Raw genomic sequence first — 16,915 nt, forward strand, 5'->3', positions numbered from 1 at the left:
GTCAAAGCTGTGGGGAACACTGTGGAGGAAGCATTTAGTTAAAATAATTCTGATCAAGAAATCCTAGCCGTCCAATTTTTGACTATAATATAGATGCTGAAAACTAAATTAATGAGTCCAAACTCCTAAGGAAAAATTAAGATGGAACTTTTCATTAATGGTCCATCTATAATTAGATCAATGATTTGGGCGGCCTGGATTGCCTTATAACTTTACTATGTATACGGATAAGATTCACCACCATTTAAAGAACGGCACGAACGAGAATAAGAGATTGTAACGCTTGAAAAGGGCCTTTAAACGAATCACTTGATGCTCTATGATTATCTATACTAACGCATGCAGACTTTTCACCGGTGGACCACTTAATCTTATCCTACTGCATTTTGGGATGAAAAAAAGATGTGAATGGATGTCTTGATCTGATTGTTTTTTGGCCGTTAAATGAACGGTTAAAATAAAATCAATCAAATTGCCAAATTCAATGAGTAGATCTTATCATAAAAATTGGACAATTAATCTGATTTTGAGGTTGATAACGATATGACGTGGAGCCACTATTTATATTTATTTATGTGAACAGTTAAGTGAGCTTTAGCTGTCGGCGTGTATATGAATCTTGGTACTCTGCCGGCCTGACCTGTAAGTCTACTTCTCTTGTAATGAAACCGACCGTTTTTATGCTTCATCTACAAGTAGAGGGCATGGCACGTGCAACTCACGTGAGGAGGCAGGTAAGTTTTCAGGGGTCCACCAATCCATTCATGTAGGTAGATATTGTGGGCCCACATGGTCAAAAGGTATATGAATCTAGATATTTTGGGAAACGGATTGGCTACTCCCCCTGCCATTGGACCCGTGGCTGGTTGTCGGTGCTCTGTGGGCCCCACCATGATGTATGTGTTTCATCCATTCCGTTCATCCATTTTTGCAGATCATTTTAGTCCTTGATCCCAAAAATGAGAGGGATATAAATCTCAGGGGGACCACACCATAGGAAAAAAAAATCTTGATTGGATATCCACCATTAAAATCCTCCTAAGTCACTGTGCTGTTTATTTGACATCCAATCTGTTGATTAGGTCATACAAACCTAGATGAAGGGAAAAAACAAAGATCGGCTTGATCCAAAACTTTTATGAGCCCTAAAAAGTTTTTAATGGTCAACACTCATTAAACATTGTTTCCAGTAATGTGGTCCACTTGAGATTGGGATATACCTCGTGTTTGGTCTCATAACTTAAAATGATCTGGAAAAATAGATAGACGGCATGGATGAAACACGTACATCATGGTGAGGCTCACAGAGCACCAACCGCTAACCATTGGCGAGTGCCCTGGAGTAGCCAATCCGTTTCTGATTTTTTGTTATGTCATTAGTAATAATGTGACCCAATAAAATTACAAAAAATGAAAATTTTCTATTCAAAAAAAAACAAAAAAACAAAGTATCCAAAGTCAAGACCAAGATTGAAATATTATGAACATGAATTGTGTCTAACCAATGCTAGATGTACAAACATATATAATAAATAAATAAATAAGTAAGAATTCTCTATAACTTGTTTAGATTACACACCCTGAACCATAGCTCAAGTGGCAAACTGGGTGAAAGATAGCTCGTTTCAACACTGAGGTCTTGATATCAATCCCTAATGGGGGTGGCTAACAGTGAAGTGTGAACTGACAATGGGGTGTACTAACAGGCTAGCAAAAAAATAAATAAATAACTTGTTTGGATTACCTAGTAAAATTATAGAAGTGGCTTGTTTGAATTAGGTAGTACAATTATAATTATATAATATTGTATGAGTAATAACATATTTAAGTTAGATATGACTGCTTTCTCAATAATATCAAGCCGCCTGAATACAGCCCACTCTGTTCATTGAAAAAGGGAAAGATGTAATTGAATCCAAAAGAAATTCAATGCATCGGCATATTTTTGAGGATTGAAAGTTGTCATTCTCATGCGTCACACGTATACGTGGATTTGTATATCGCTTTCTTCGCAAAAGGTTAAATAAGGAGGGTAGGCCTGTTACATTATTTTGTAGGAATGAGAATGAGAATGTTCCATTTTTAGCATTCCCCTCTTCTTCTCTCAGACTCAGATCCTTGTCATAAATTCCACCTTTTTTCTCATTAGGTATTTTCCATCTAGATATTTTTTCAACACATCTCTCTATTTTACACTTTCAATGGTTGTTTGTCAATCAAATGGATTATCCATCTTAAAAACAGGTATCGATCCTTCGAAGTATCTTCGGATGCACTCGATTATTAGGCAAGATTCATCCAGCTCTCCTACAACTCATATCACAAGCAAATCTTCACATTCATGGAAACTTGAATCATCTATTTCCTATATTGTTTAATTGTTAGTTGCTAGTTGCTAGTTAGGGAGTTATGAAGTTTGTTATAGTTAATTTTAAGTTGTTGGGGGTTAGTTGTGATTAGTAACTAATAACTATGATTTAAGTACTGTTAATCAAAATTAGTTAGGAGTTATTGGAAGTTACAGGTGGTTGTAGGAGTTTGTAAATACATGATAACAAGTATTGTAAATTAGTTTTAATTTTTTTTTATTTTATTTTATTTTATTTTTTTGGGTCTTTGCTCTTACTCCAGTGATAGACTCTCAAGAGTTTCAACACCTGGTTGAGGGTTCGAGTACCCATAGGTGGTGAAATCCCACTACGCCGTGAGTGTGTGGTGGTGTGTGCATGTAAAAAAAAATAGTTTTAATTTTTTGCAATATAACTAAGAATTGAGAAGACTTTTTTTTAAGAGTGTTTGAATGACATAACTCTAAATCTTCCTTCTTCCTTTCTCTAATTACAATCCTTCTTAGAAATCTGTTGAAGCAAGCAATCTGGTCTACCTACAAACCATTATAAAATCAAATCAATAAAATTTTAAATGATAATCCTCTCCATCCAAACTCATGATCCACATATTTCAATTTCAATCCATTATCTTGTACATTTATAATTTCTTAATGTTCCTGCAAGTATAAAGCTTTTCTCCTCGTAAAAGGTGGAGAAGGTAGTTGAACAGATGGTTGGTCATACATTTCTAAATTTCTTAAATGCCCATTCTTTTTATGAAAGTTCTCCAAAAACTAATTGTAATTGAAAATGTCCAAAACTACACGCATTATGTATAGTAGAGATTATCATAGATTTTCATAGAGTTAAAAACATCAACCTAAATGAGTCCACTCGAACTTGGGTGTGTCTTAAGATTTTGAGATTTAAATGTGGTAAATGGTGACGGGCTTTAGGTGATATATTCTTCTTGACTCATTGAGTTATAATTTTCATTTTTTCCTGATTAATTTTGATATTTTGATATTGAGAGAGAATTGGAAAATGGTGAGTGCTGGTTGGACAACAATGGTTAAAATGGCAGCACCCCTTATGACATTTTTTTGTTGATTTGTATCTAATTAGACAGCTATAAGATCCACCAATTGAAAGTTATTGTCTGACCATTCATCACGTAAGGATGCAATTTGGGCGGGTTGGGCCCAACCTTAAGAGGAGTTGGCTAATGCCCAACCCAATCCTAAACCCAACTCGAGCTATTGAACCCAATGCAACCGAACCCAATCCTAAACCCAACTTGAGCTATCGAACTCAATGTAACCCAACCCCATGTATTCAGTTCTTGTTGGGGGACTGTAGAAGCAAACTCCGAATTCAAATCAAACTGGTGAAAGATAAATGCAACAAAGCATGTATAGAAATATATAATATTACATGAAAAAATCCTTGTAGAAAAAAAAATCACGTCATAAAGCGATAACAAAATTCACTATAAATAACAAATTACAGGAGATTGGAACATGAAATTGTGAAACCATTCAAAAAATCCTACCATCCCTTCAAAACTCTCTTAAAAATGTTTAAACTCTCTTAATCATACCACAATCTCCCATTACACCCATATATATAGTGTTGTACTCGAGATATGAAACAAATCATGCAATTATGTAAATTTACGTGCGTCGTCGGTCTAAGCGTTATTGATCGACACCAATCGAGCAACCCTCAATCGATCGACAACCACACATTTGATCGCTCAAACATGCTAAAAATGAGTTTATAAGTATTATCTTTAAAAGGCAAAAAAAAAAAAAAAGTCTATTGCTTGAACCTCCCAAGTCGGTCAATCGAATATATCCAAAACTATCCAAAGACTAATTTATCTAATTCAGGGTTCACTCGATCGATCGAGCAGGCTATTTGGTCAATCAAACTCATGTTTTTGTACAGATTGAAGACATCTAGACAACAATGCTTAGCTTTAACAAGATTGTGTTAGGTCGATTTTGGCTGAGATTAGGTTCAAGGGAGTTACATCCAGTTGTATCAGATTAACGCCTACAACTAATAAATTAATAGATGAATTAAAACATTTAACCACCAAATAACATCAATAAACTAACTATTAAAATAGCATTAGTAGATAGAGTGTGCAATATGAAGCTTTAATTTTTGTATTAAATGAGAGGTATTGAAATTCTCTTTAGCCTTCTAAATTCATCAACTAATAGTGGTGGTCACAATTGTCCACTCAATTTAAGTTTATTTTAGTATCCCATTTATCATAGAGCTGACAATATGAACCATTCTTAGCAAACCACTCAACATGTGGGCCCGAATGGGAGACAACACACCCCACATTACAAGTCTTGATAGAGGCAAAATAATCTCTTCCAATGGGGTCGCAAGTCATGACTCGTGAACATCCATTGAAGATTCCCTAATGTGATGTGGTGGAACAAGTGTGAGAGATCCCCAACGAGGATAGACGTACCAAAGATATGTGCCATTAATCAAGTAGTGTATAATACTAACATGCAATGTACCAAAAATAATTATCATATGCTAATCGCAAGTAAAACTCACATGAAACCTATTTTCCATTCCAGCCTTAATTTTACATATATATTATACTTCACTACTTACAAGTATATGTAGTGTAATGACGTTGGGTTCTAGTTGTTAAAGTTCATGCATTAATACATCGTCCTTTGACGGCCCAAGCTTTTAGAAAAGTGATTGTTTGACATGGTATCACAAAAGAATTTTTTTATTTAAATTTTGAATTGAAGATCTGTTCAAATTCCCAGAACAGCAAATATGCCTTAAAAATTACAGTCCTCCGACGGTGGTACACATATCTCCTTGATAGGAAAATCTTAACCCTCACTTGGGATGGTTGGGTTGAGTTGGATTGAGGATCACCATGAAACTGACTTGACTTCAAGTGGACCCAACTTGCAACCCTCCCTAACCTGAATTCCACAATAGGATGCTTAACCCAAATTACTATATACTCAAACCCACTGGCTCCACCTAACCCGAATACATCTAATTCTCTTAACCCAACCTAACTTGACCCAAATTTGCTCAACCCAACTAGCCAGTGTTTCCAACCCGAACCCGAACCCGACCCCGACCCTAGGGCCTTGACTAGAGCTGGGCAGAAACCGACCCGAACCGAACCGAAAGCCTGGATCGATGCGGTTCGAGTAGGATCAGTCAAATCCCGTTCATCAGATCGAGTTCGAATCAATGTCAATCCAAACCGATCCGATCCAAATTTATTAATAAGTTATGTATATTTACTATTTTACCCTAACCCTATATATATATATATATATATATATATATATATATATAACCTTTTACTTTTCACCCTACCCTCTACCTGCACTCGAACAGCCGCCAAACTCTAAATCTCCAAAATCTCTCTCATATCTACCAGAATGAGCAGGAGCAGACAGCTATCTCGATCTCGATCCGACCACTCCAGACTCCACTCAATAAAAAAGACGGGTGAATACCCCAAAAGATGAAGTTCCATTGTTGCTTTGTATTGTAATGATATTTCCATCAATGCCGCCAAAGCAAACTGCGTCTCCTTCTTGCATAAGGGGATGTTTTGCGCCTTTATCTCCATGAAATTCACAAATTGCAAGGGATAAAAGCAATAGTTCTTTGTATATGAGCTGGTTTTTTTTAAAATAAAAAATAAAAAATTAATGGATAGGTTGTTTGTATGACCATTATCCCACATAGGATCCAGTTTTAGAAGTGTTTATTGTTTGAATTTATAACTTGAAAATTATCAAAGGCTCGGGCAAGTATATTGTCATCAAATTGTCATGGGACGGATTCGAATTAGAATTTATTTATTTATTTATTTTAAATCAAGACTGATTCGAACCGTGCTCAATCCGATCCGACTCGGTTTCGCTGACGGATCGGATCAGGCCAGCAATGGTCCAGATCCGTTCGAGTCAGATGACCCGGACTCGGTCCTGGATCGGATCGAGTTCGGGTCAATCCATGTAAATTTCGGACCGATTGGAGTTGGACCCAATCTAATCCGACTCGGGCCGATGCCCAACTCTAGCCTTGACAACATGACCCGAAGTCGGGTCGGGTCGATCCGGCTCTAGTGCGAGCTAAAGCGCTATGTAGTACCTAAGAAAGTTTGCATGGTGGGCGTTCCATCCCTGTGTTTCCTGCCATGTGGCCCACTTGAGCTCCGTACATGCGTGATCCATGTAGATTGGTGTATTCTTGACTGTAGGGCCACTCTGATGCATGTTCCTTATATCCACACCGTCCATCCATTTTGACAGCTGAATTTAGAACACGATCCAAAAAATGAAGAAGATCCAAATCTCATTTGGACCGCACCACAGGAAATGATAGTGATTGAATGGGGCACTATCAAGAACTTCTTTGGGGGCCACCGGAATGTTTATTTGCCATCCAACCTGTTGATAATGTCACGAAAACCTGAATGAAGGGACCCTATAAATATCAGCTTGGTCTAGAACTTTTGTGCCCCAAAGAAGTTTTTAACGGTGGGGGTTCAATTACTACTGTTTTCTATAGTGTGGTCCACCTGAGATTTGGATCTGCTTCATTTTTTGGGCTCATGCCCTAAAATGATCCGGCGAAAACAACAGAGGACGTGAATATAAGACATAGATCACGGTGGGTCCCACAAGGATCCACCGACCTCACCCAAGCCGCGTCCTAGCATAACCCGGTGCAATGGATAGACGAGTGGATTTGACTCCAACATCATGGTGGTCCCCACGTAATCTTTTGCTTGAAAACGGAGCTGATGGTCGGTGCTCTGTGGGCCCCACCATGATGTATGTGTTTCATTCATTCAGCCCATCCATTTTTACGGATCATTTTAGGGCTTTATGCCAAAAATGAGACGGATATAAATCTCAGATGGACCACACCACAGGAAAACAATAGAGATTGGATATCCACCATTAAAATCCTCCTAAGGCCCACTGTACTTTTTATTTGACATACAATCTGTTGATTAGGTCATGCAGGCCTAGATGAAGGGAAAAAAGCAAAGATCAGCTTGATCTAAAACTTTTATGGCCCCTAGAAGGTTTTTAATGGTCCACGCTCATTCAACACTCTTTCCTGTAATGTGATCCATTGAGATTGTTATATACATAATTTTTTGGTCTCATACCATAAAATGACCTGGAAAAATAGATGGACGGCATGGAGGAAATACATATATCACGATGGGCCCCACAAAGCATCGACTACTAGCCATTGGCTGCTGGCAGGGGAGTAGCCAATCCGTTTCCCTCTGCTACGGGAGCGGGTTGCCCGTGACGCAGGCCACGGAGATCCCTGTGTCTGGAGCTGTGTGGTTCCCATAGAAATGTCCGTGAAAAATCCACTCGGTTAATCTGTTTTGAAAGACCACAAGAGGATGGAATTCAAACAAATCGGGCAGATCTAAAACCTATGTGTGCCATTCCATAAGAAACAGTGAGGATTGAAAGCCTGGCGGTGATAGAAGTTTTGTATCAGTGTGATATTTATTCGTACGGTTTATCTGAGTGGTAATAATTCTATGAACGGTTTGGATGGCATATAAATATCATGTTCAGCTCCACTAAGGTTTCAACGGTGGACGTTGCTATTCCCATTGTTTTGTTGGTGTGGCCCACCTAAGTTTTCGATCTAGCTGATCTTAGAATCCTGTCTTATAAAGATTCAAATCTCAGGTGGATGGAACATAGAAAACAATGGTGACTGATCATTTACAACTTACAATGAGCCACAGAAGTTTTGGATCAAGCTGATTTTTTTCCCCTTCATTTCAGGTTTACGTGACCGTATCAACAGGTTTGATGGCAAAAGAAAAAAAGAACATTACTTTGAACCGTAGGAAGTTTTTAACGGTTGGACATTCAATGTCCATTGTTTCTTATAGTATGGTCCACCTGAGACCTGTAACTGTCATCTTTTTTTTGAATTGTTAAGTATGGATGGGAGGAGTCATCCGGTCTAGGGGTGGCACCTAATCCACTCTCTCAGGTAATTAATTAAAATAATCCCTTAAAAAATTATTGAGATCAGCATTTAATGCTATTATTTATTTAGTTCTTTCAATACCTTTTATAATTATTTTTTTTGATAAAAATGTTATTCTTTCGGTCATCCTTCTACAATGTGTTAGCTTTTAGCATAAGTGGAGGGGACTTTTTGAGAATGGCGGTGTGGGACCTATTAAATTATTAATTGGGGTTACTCCTTGGTCAATCTGCTCCGTTCATTTTAATTGGACAACTATAAACCCACGATAGAGTTTTTTAATAATAATAAAATTAGAGTTGATCGTGGCAAATAACTAGGTTAACATTATGAGTTAATTTCAAACTATTTCCTTTGGTATGATCTATCAATGATCAATTTTGCCCTTAAACTTTAGCAGATAGTATGAAATTAAAATCACTTTCATATGAGCAGCTTGAATTTACTACAAGACGATCAAGTGAATTCCATTCCACACAAGATGTGGGATTGATTCAATAAGTGGGTCCCTTGTACATGAAGGTTATTTAACGTTTTCTTTCTTTTTCTTCATCTTTTTCATGAAAGGTGGCCATTTGGCCATTAGGACCATTGCCACCTTCATGGATCCACTCCAACGAACTTTCAACATCATGTCCTCAATTCCGATAAGCTGCCAAATGTTTTTTTTTTTTTAAGTAAAATAAAATTGCCCACACTTTCCAATATAAAAGCTATGACGACTATAAGTGCTAATATTTTAAGCACACATGTAGTTGTCAAATTTCGTAAAGAAAAAATGGTATGAATTTTCAGTACACTTCAATTCTCTACGATACTTCAACAGTGCGACTCAACATCTCAAGAATTGAAAGTTCATAATGGTTTCAAGCGTATGCCAACCTACAGGTAAAAAATGACCTTATAAAAGACCATGGAATAGAGTACTTGATTATGGTTTTTAAAACTTTAAATTGTGAAAAAATTTTATGAAATTTTGAGAATATTTGGCCAACTCGAGTTGAGTTCGGCCAGCCAAATTCAACTCGGGTCAGCCCGACATCAGCTTATGTCAAGTTTCCAACAACTTGAAATGTAAAATCAATTGTAAGTTCAACTAGCCCGTCCCTAGGTTCGGTCAGCCGAACTTAGCTCGGGTCAGCCCGAGGGTGACCCTCAAGTTTCCAACAATGCATTATTTTAGATTTCAGAGGAATTCGGTCAGCCAAACCTTGTATTCGGCCAGCTAATTTTTTGCTCGAACTAGCCAATTTTTTTATAAAATCATATCCCACAAAATTTGATAACTGTTGGAATAGTACCGTAAAATTCCGACCAGTCGAAGCAAATTTTAGGCTGACCGAAAGACCAAAAACTTTGGTTATAAATAGAGACATTTTCTCATTATTTTATATACCAAAAAAGTAATATAATTCTTACTCAAGCAAATAGAGAAACTCTGGTCCTTTCCAAGCTATTTGTGTGGTAATTCTTATTTTATTTATACCTTATTCAATTCTCTTTCTCAAGTAGATTTAAATTCAATTAAAGAATAAGCAATACTCAACTCGAGTTTAGATAACTGAATCTGCAAAATTTAAGATTTTATTCATTGAGTAATTATATATCCTTGGATCCTTTCTGATTGAGCATACATTGATTCATCATTATCCAATAAAGAATATCATTACATTGATTGAAGCGTCTACAAGGCTTCATCAGTATCTTCGCATCGTCATTTTGTCCTTGAGAAGATAAGTACTTGTTTTGATTATATTTATTTCATTTGGGCTTGTTGAGATTGCCCATAAATCTCTTAGGATTGTGTAGTAGTTAGTTCATGAAAATCACTTAAGGTTTTATTGTGGTAAGCCTGTGAAAATCATAAGAATTGTAAGAGGTTGTTGAGGTGATCCTATGAAAACTTTAAAAATAGTAGAAAGCCAAAATTATCTGGAGTAGTAATTTTGAGAATAAAGTAGGTGTGAATTAAATACTTAACTATTATAATTTTCTATGTATTGTAGTGATTGATAATCTTATTATCTACTTTTATTATTTTTAAAATATTGGTTTTAAGGACGTCGTCAAATAAGGTTTTTCTGCCTAAAGTTTTAGGTGAAGGTTGTCATATGACTTAGTTGAAATCAAGGTTTCAATATCCTTTACAATTGAGAAGTTATTTTCTGTGATTGTTTGTCATAAATTGGTTTAATCCTATTCACCTCCCTTTTATGACATCTATAGCTCATCTTTCAACGGCCAAATGTATGTTTAGGTTAAGATAATAATAGTTTTTATGTGTTTTTTATGTATCAATGATAGAAGTTTATGAAAAGGAGGAGGGTGTGGTAGTTTTCTTTATATATATATTTTTTATGGATATGAACGGTGGGAGTTTGTGAAATGGATGAATTTTGTAATAAAAGAATATTATAATGGATGAATTTTAAAATGGAAGAATGTTATAATAGATGAATGCGATGGATATTGAAATGGACAAATGTTGCCCAAAATTGAGCCTAAAGTTACTATGGATCATTGATACTCGTTGTGAATCGCTAGTATTCACTGTGGATCACTGGTCCTATGAAAACAATTATAACTCCCTCGTTACATGTTCGATTTGAGTGATCTTATACTCGTTAAAAAAGTAATTTAGTGAATTTTTAAATAGCTTTAAAATATCCTCATTTAGACACCATTCGATTGCTCAAAATTAAGCCCAAAGTTACTATAGAAAACCGGTACTCACCGTGGATCGTCAGTACTTAATATAGATAATCGATCTCATAAAAATGATCATAACTCCCTAATTACATGTTCAATTTGGATAATCTTTTACTCATTCAAAAAATAATTTGATGAAAATTTAAATGGATTTAAAATTATCATATTTGGACACTATTTAATTACCCAAAAGTTGTCTTAAAGTTGCTATCAATTGCCAATACTCACTATGGATCACCAGTCTCACAAAAATGATCATAACTCCCTCGTTATACGTCCAATTTGGGTGATATTATACTTGTTGGAAAGATAATTTAATGAAACTTCAAATAAAATTTATAATTGCATAATTTAGATACCATTTAATTGTCTAAAATTAAACCTAAATTTATTATGGATCATCAATACTCACTGTGGATCGTTGGTCCCACGAAAACGGTCACAACTCCCTCATTACATATCTAATTTGTATGATCCTTTACTCATTGAAAATGTAATTTGATGTAATTTTAAATGGATTTATAATGATCTCATTTGGACATTATTTGATTTTTCAAAATTTAGCCCAGAAACGGCCATAACTCTTTCGTTACATGTGTCGACTTGGGTGATCTTATACTTATTAGAAAATTAATTTGATAAAATTTGACAGCGATTTATAATTATATTATTTAGACATTATTTGATTGTATAAAGTGGGCCTAAATTTTATCAAGGCATTTATCATCAAACGAGATATCCAAATGAATTAACTTTATAAATTGTTGATATTCATTGTGAATCGTAGATCGAATGAAAAAGGTCATAACTCCCTCATTACATATATTGATTTAGGTGATTTTATACTTATTAGAAAATTAATTTGATGAAATTTGAAATGGATTTATAATTATATTATTTGGACATTATTTGATTGTACAAAGTGAGCCCAAATTTTATCATCAAATGAGATATCTAAATGAATTAACTTTGGGGCCACTTTTGGGCAATTAAATGATATCTAAATGAATAAATTATATATCCATTTGCAAGTTTATCAAATAACCTTTTTAAAAATTACAAAATTACTCAAATCAGACATGAAACGAGGGAGTTATGATTATTTTAATGAGATTTACAATCCATAGTAATTTTGGGATAACTTTTGGATAATAAAATGGTATATAAATGAGTTAATTTTAAATCCATTTGAAAGTTCATCAAACTATCTTTACAATGAGTATAAGATTACCAAAATTGGAAATGTAACGACGAAGTTATGACCGTTTTCGTGGGACTAGTGATCTACAGTGAGTATCGTCAATCCACTGTAATTTTGGGCCTTATTTAGGGTAATCAAATGGTGCCCAAATAAAATGATGTATAAATCATTTGAAATTTCATTAAATTATTTTTCCAAGAAATATTAGATCACATAAATTAGATATGTAACGAGGGAGTCATGACTGTTTTCGTAGGACCGACGATTCATAGTGAGTACTGTCACGCCCCAAATCCGGAAACCAGACTCACAAAATTCCCGATCACTGAATCCGGCGCCGATGTAACGTCCTGAATTTCACTGTTTTGGATTTCTAAAAATCTTTGAAAATTTTTCTATTAATTTACTTATAATATCACTTAATAACCATTAACACTCAATGTTAGTTTATACAGGGGTGGTACCAGTAAAGAACCGCATAAGTCTGATTAATCAACCGTAAGAAGCCAACGAATCCGCCCGATCACTTGAATATCAAGTTTAGCCCCATGATTTACTCACATAGGACCCAAATCTAATCGACCCATCGCTAACTAATCAAGACAATCATAACTAAATTAAAGATCTAACCGAAGCCGAGTCGGATAAGGCCCGGATCTTAACTAATAAATCAAATCAACCTCATTACTCTTTTAGCCTAAAACTGAAGGTTTAAAGTAATTATGACCAAATCTCCAATTTCAATAGATATAAATAGGACACACTACGAACATAGTTAATCCAAACCCTAATCATTGCCCACGAGAAATCTCAATACTTAATTCATTCAAGAAATGCCCCGATTTTTCAAACAAGCTCTAGATCGCTCGTTGGTGGGCTACTAGTTCCAAAACTATAAAATAATGTCCGTCTTACTGGGCTTGACGTCCATCGCGAAAGTCGGACCTGGATACTATCCAAAACCGATCAACTTGAGCCAAAGGACGAGTGCATGAGAAGTGCAAATACCCTAAAGAAATAAGCTAAAACTTAAGTGAATTGGGTCGTTCACTCTTATGCAAAGTTGAGAATTTCGGACCGTCGGTTTACGACCAAACTTCACACATGGAGCAGGGATATTTCCCTGCTCATATCCGTATAGCCGCGGCCCCGATCGACCAACGGTGACCGTTGAACAAACTTCTAATTATATCTGTCGATCGGCGCATTTAAATGGCGAACTGATCATATCCATGCATAGATCATCATTAGGGCTAACTATTTTACGGTGTATATCAATATATACGCCCCATAGTGAGCCCTAGAGCTTAAAAAGACTCTCCTATAGGGCTAATATACTAAAAACCTAGTCCTTGGGGCCATTTACACCAAATCTGGCCCTATATAAGGACTTCTTTGGGGCCACCCTCTCCCCATACGAATTTACCTTAGAGAAAGGAAAAAGAAAAAGAGAGAAAGAGAAGAAAAAGAGAGAGTGAGAGAGAAAGTGGGAGCCACCACCTTGCATGCATCCCCGGCTGTCGAATCTCGTCTATTCCGACCTCTTCTCCCCTTCTCCCTTAAAATCTTCAAATTTCTTGTTATTGGAAAAGGGATCTCACCCTAATTAAGGTAATGTGGTGATTCTCCATTTAATTTTCATGAATTTCAGCTTTATCTTTGATCCTTGTGTATTCTACACAATATAAGGCCCCGACACTTCAAGCCTACGTACCCGGAGCCGTTAGGATCGCCTCTTCACTCTCCGATCGTAATTAGGTGCGGACTATTATCCTTAGGTGGCCTAGCACCAATTCTACTATGCGTTTAATGATTATGAATGTTAGGATGATGTGCTTGAGAAATCTATAGAGAGAACCTAGCCAATACCCTACATGATAGGTCCCACTAAATTCCATGAAATGATTAAATGTTGTTTATTTGTTCTTCAACATGATTAGGTTTAATTTTTGTGTGGCATGTTCATCCCATATATGATTTTAGTATAACCTTCCTTGTGACATGTTTGATTGCATAAAATTCTTGTTATATGTTAGTGCTTGCATCAATCCTTGTGGTATGTTTGTGCTATGAATGATGTATAACTCTTGATCTTTTTAGTAACCCATTATAACATACATGTACATTAATTTTGTATTTTGTTAGTGGTTGCATTGTAGAAAAAATCTAAATTTTATGTTTATTGTATGAGAGCATGACTTTACTCATGTAGAAGATGAATCCTGAATTGTTGAAATATTATTGAATGTCATAAACCCCTGGGTTGGTCAGGGAACTGAAGTGGGAGAAGGTGGTCCCGTTGGTAGGACCATCCTGCGACTAAACCAGCAGATTTAGGCGGATGCGAATGGGTGACAGTAGTTGGACTACATGGGTTGCTTGTACTTGATGTCGTCCATCAAGTACTCACCTGAACTCACATGGTCTAGTTTACTTACTGACCAACCATGTTTGTGAACCATGTCTGCTCACGCCTGTATGGAACCTGAAACATCATTCAATCATTGAAGTCCATTGATAACTATTTGAAACCGATCCATTGACTCAAGAGCCAGGCATGGTGGAATGGGACACTTTGTCTGAGCTGTCGGCCTACGCTGGGGTGACGAGCCTCCTCGTAGTGACCGCGAGTGATCCATCTTCTCAGAACTCCCCATGTGCTTGAAATCAGGGATGGAGAATTCGATGGGATCAAAGATCGCGGGGTCCTGGCCTCGCACGTTGAGGGGCCTTGGCCTCGCAACCAGTTGAGGGCAATGATACGCGGGGTGTACCAGTTTTTCCAATCTGCTGGATGAACGGAATTAACTAAATACTCGGCTAACATTATCCATGCATCGCATTAGTTAGGATTTGGCGACTCGGCAGTTGAGGTCGCAATGAGGGTGGTTGGTCATGCGCGATCGTTAGACAAAGTCGCTCGAGGGAGTGTTGTTGTGAGGGCATACATCATATCATAATGCATGCATATGTATTAACAAGATTAGTTAGGAATCTGTGAATGTATGCCTTTTATCAAATTCGTTGTATAATTGATGCTTGTTGTAACTTAAGGCTAATAATAACCACTGAGTTAGCTACTCACTCCCACTCTGGGACGGTGTTTTAAAACACCAACCAGACACGTCATTAGATGCAGGCGAGAGAGAGCTTGACGAGCTGAGCGGGGTGAGCACAGATAAGGAAGATGAGCTTTCCTGCTACCAAACTTTCAGCGGATCCTTTTAGTTTGAGTTCGGGCTACCATGGGGTATAGGGTAAGACTCTAGTCGCTTTGGGTCATGTATGGGTGGGACTAGTTCCCTATTTAGATGATTTGAGATTTGCGGTTTAGATATTTTTAAATTTAATGGCACTTGATACTGCTTTATGACTTATTTATGCTTCATGCCTTGTTAAACTCTCCATTGTTTCCGATCTTGGGATCCTATAAGGAGGATTTTTTTCAGCATGAATTTATTCCGTAACAAGCATAACCATAAGCATAACCCACGAACAATAACCAAGATACCATTACAAAATCCACTATGATAAAAAAACTTTAAGGTATAATGCGCATAAAGGGAAATACAATAACAGAATCAGAAGCTCCAAAAGTCCACTGCACGCTTCAATCTCAATGCTGTTGTGGAGTCCTAGCGTCACCTGCACGCAACAGTCATGCATAAGCTTAGGAAAAACTTAGAGGGTGGTGAGAGTGTGTGCGCAATATAAGCGTGCTTAGAATGTAATATCAGAGTAATACGGAATATACTGGTGAATCCATGAATATTATCAGCCGTACCAAGGCTATACGATGTAAGGCATGAATGCTATCAGCCATATTAAGGCTATGCAATGCAAAGCGTGAATGATGCCGACCATACCAAGGTCATGTGATGCAAGATACAACTCAAGCATACTAGTCCTCATCTGAATCCACATAGCAATGCAGCTCATCATTAGAACATCAAATATCAATACAGTTCTCATGCTGGACAATCACTGGGGTCTAGTACACTCTGCGCCAACTTATCATCCTTATCTGAGTGCATAACTGGGTAAGTGGAAAAGATCTCACTATCCGCCTGCCAATATCGGGCCCGACTCGTTAATAGCGAACCCATTCCTCAAGCTAGTCAAACTCAACCTAGATATTGCCCCCTCACTCAGGCGGATAAGGTCACACCCATTTCCAACCGACCACGACACAGTGGGAGACGCGACCTACTGGTATACGGCCCTCGTGCGCTCATGTATCCACTCGGTCTCGATGTTAGAGTTATTATCTGGTACCATCGGGTTTAGAAATTTTCACCCAGGGACATCTATGATGGCCCGATGCTAATAACAGTATTTCTGGTATCCAATCCGGCCCTCCACGATGTGCCTGTGGAGGCCATGACCCTGATGTCGCTAGGGCGTATAGTAACCACATCACACAATGCAAGATGCATGAGTTATATAATCCAGTCATATATCAATCCTGTGTAATGGCCAACCTTATCTCATCACAAGCATGCAGATGATGCGTATAGACATGTATCATGATGCTATGTTATCACATACTTATAATCAGTATCGATAATCATCATCGATAGTTAACCTATATGCAAGGCGGGGTCCATAGATGAACAGC

The sequence above is a fragment of the Magnolia sinica genome, chromosome 16, assembly GCF_029962835.1.
Source record: "Magnolia sinica isolate HGM2019 chromosome 16, MsV1, whole genome shotgun sequence".
NCBI classification, from domain to species: Eukaryota; Viridiplantae; Streptophyta; class Magnoliopsida; order Magnoliales; family Magnoliaceae; genus Magnolia; species Magnolia sinica.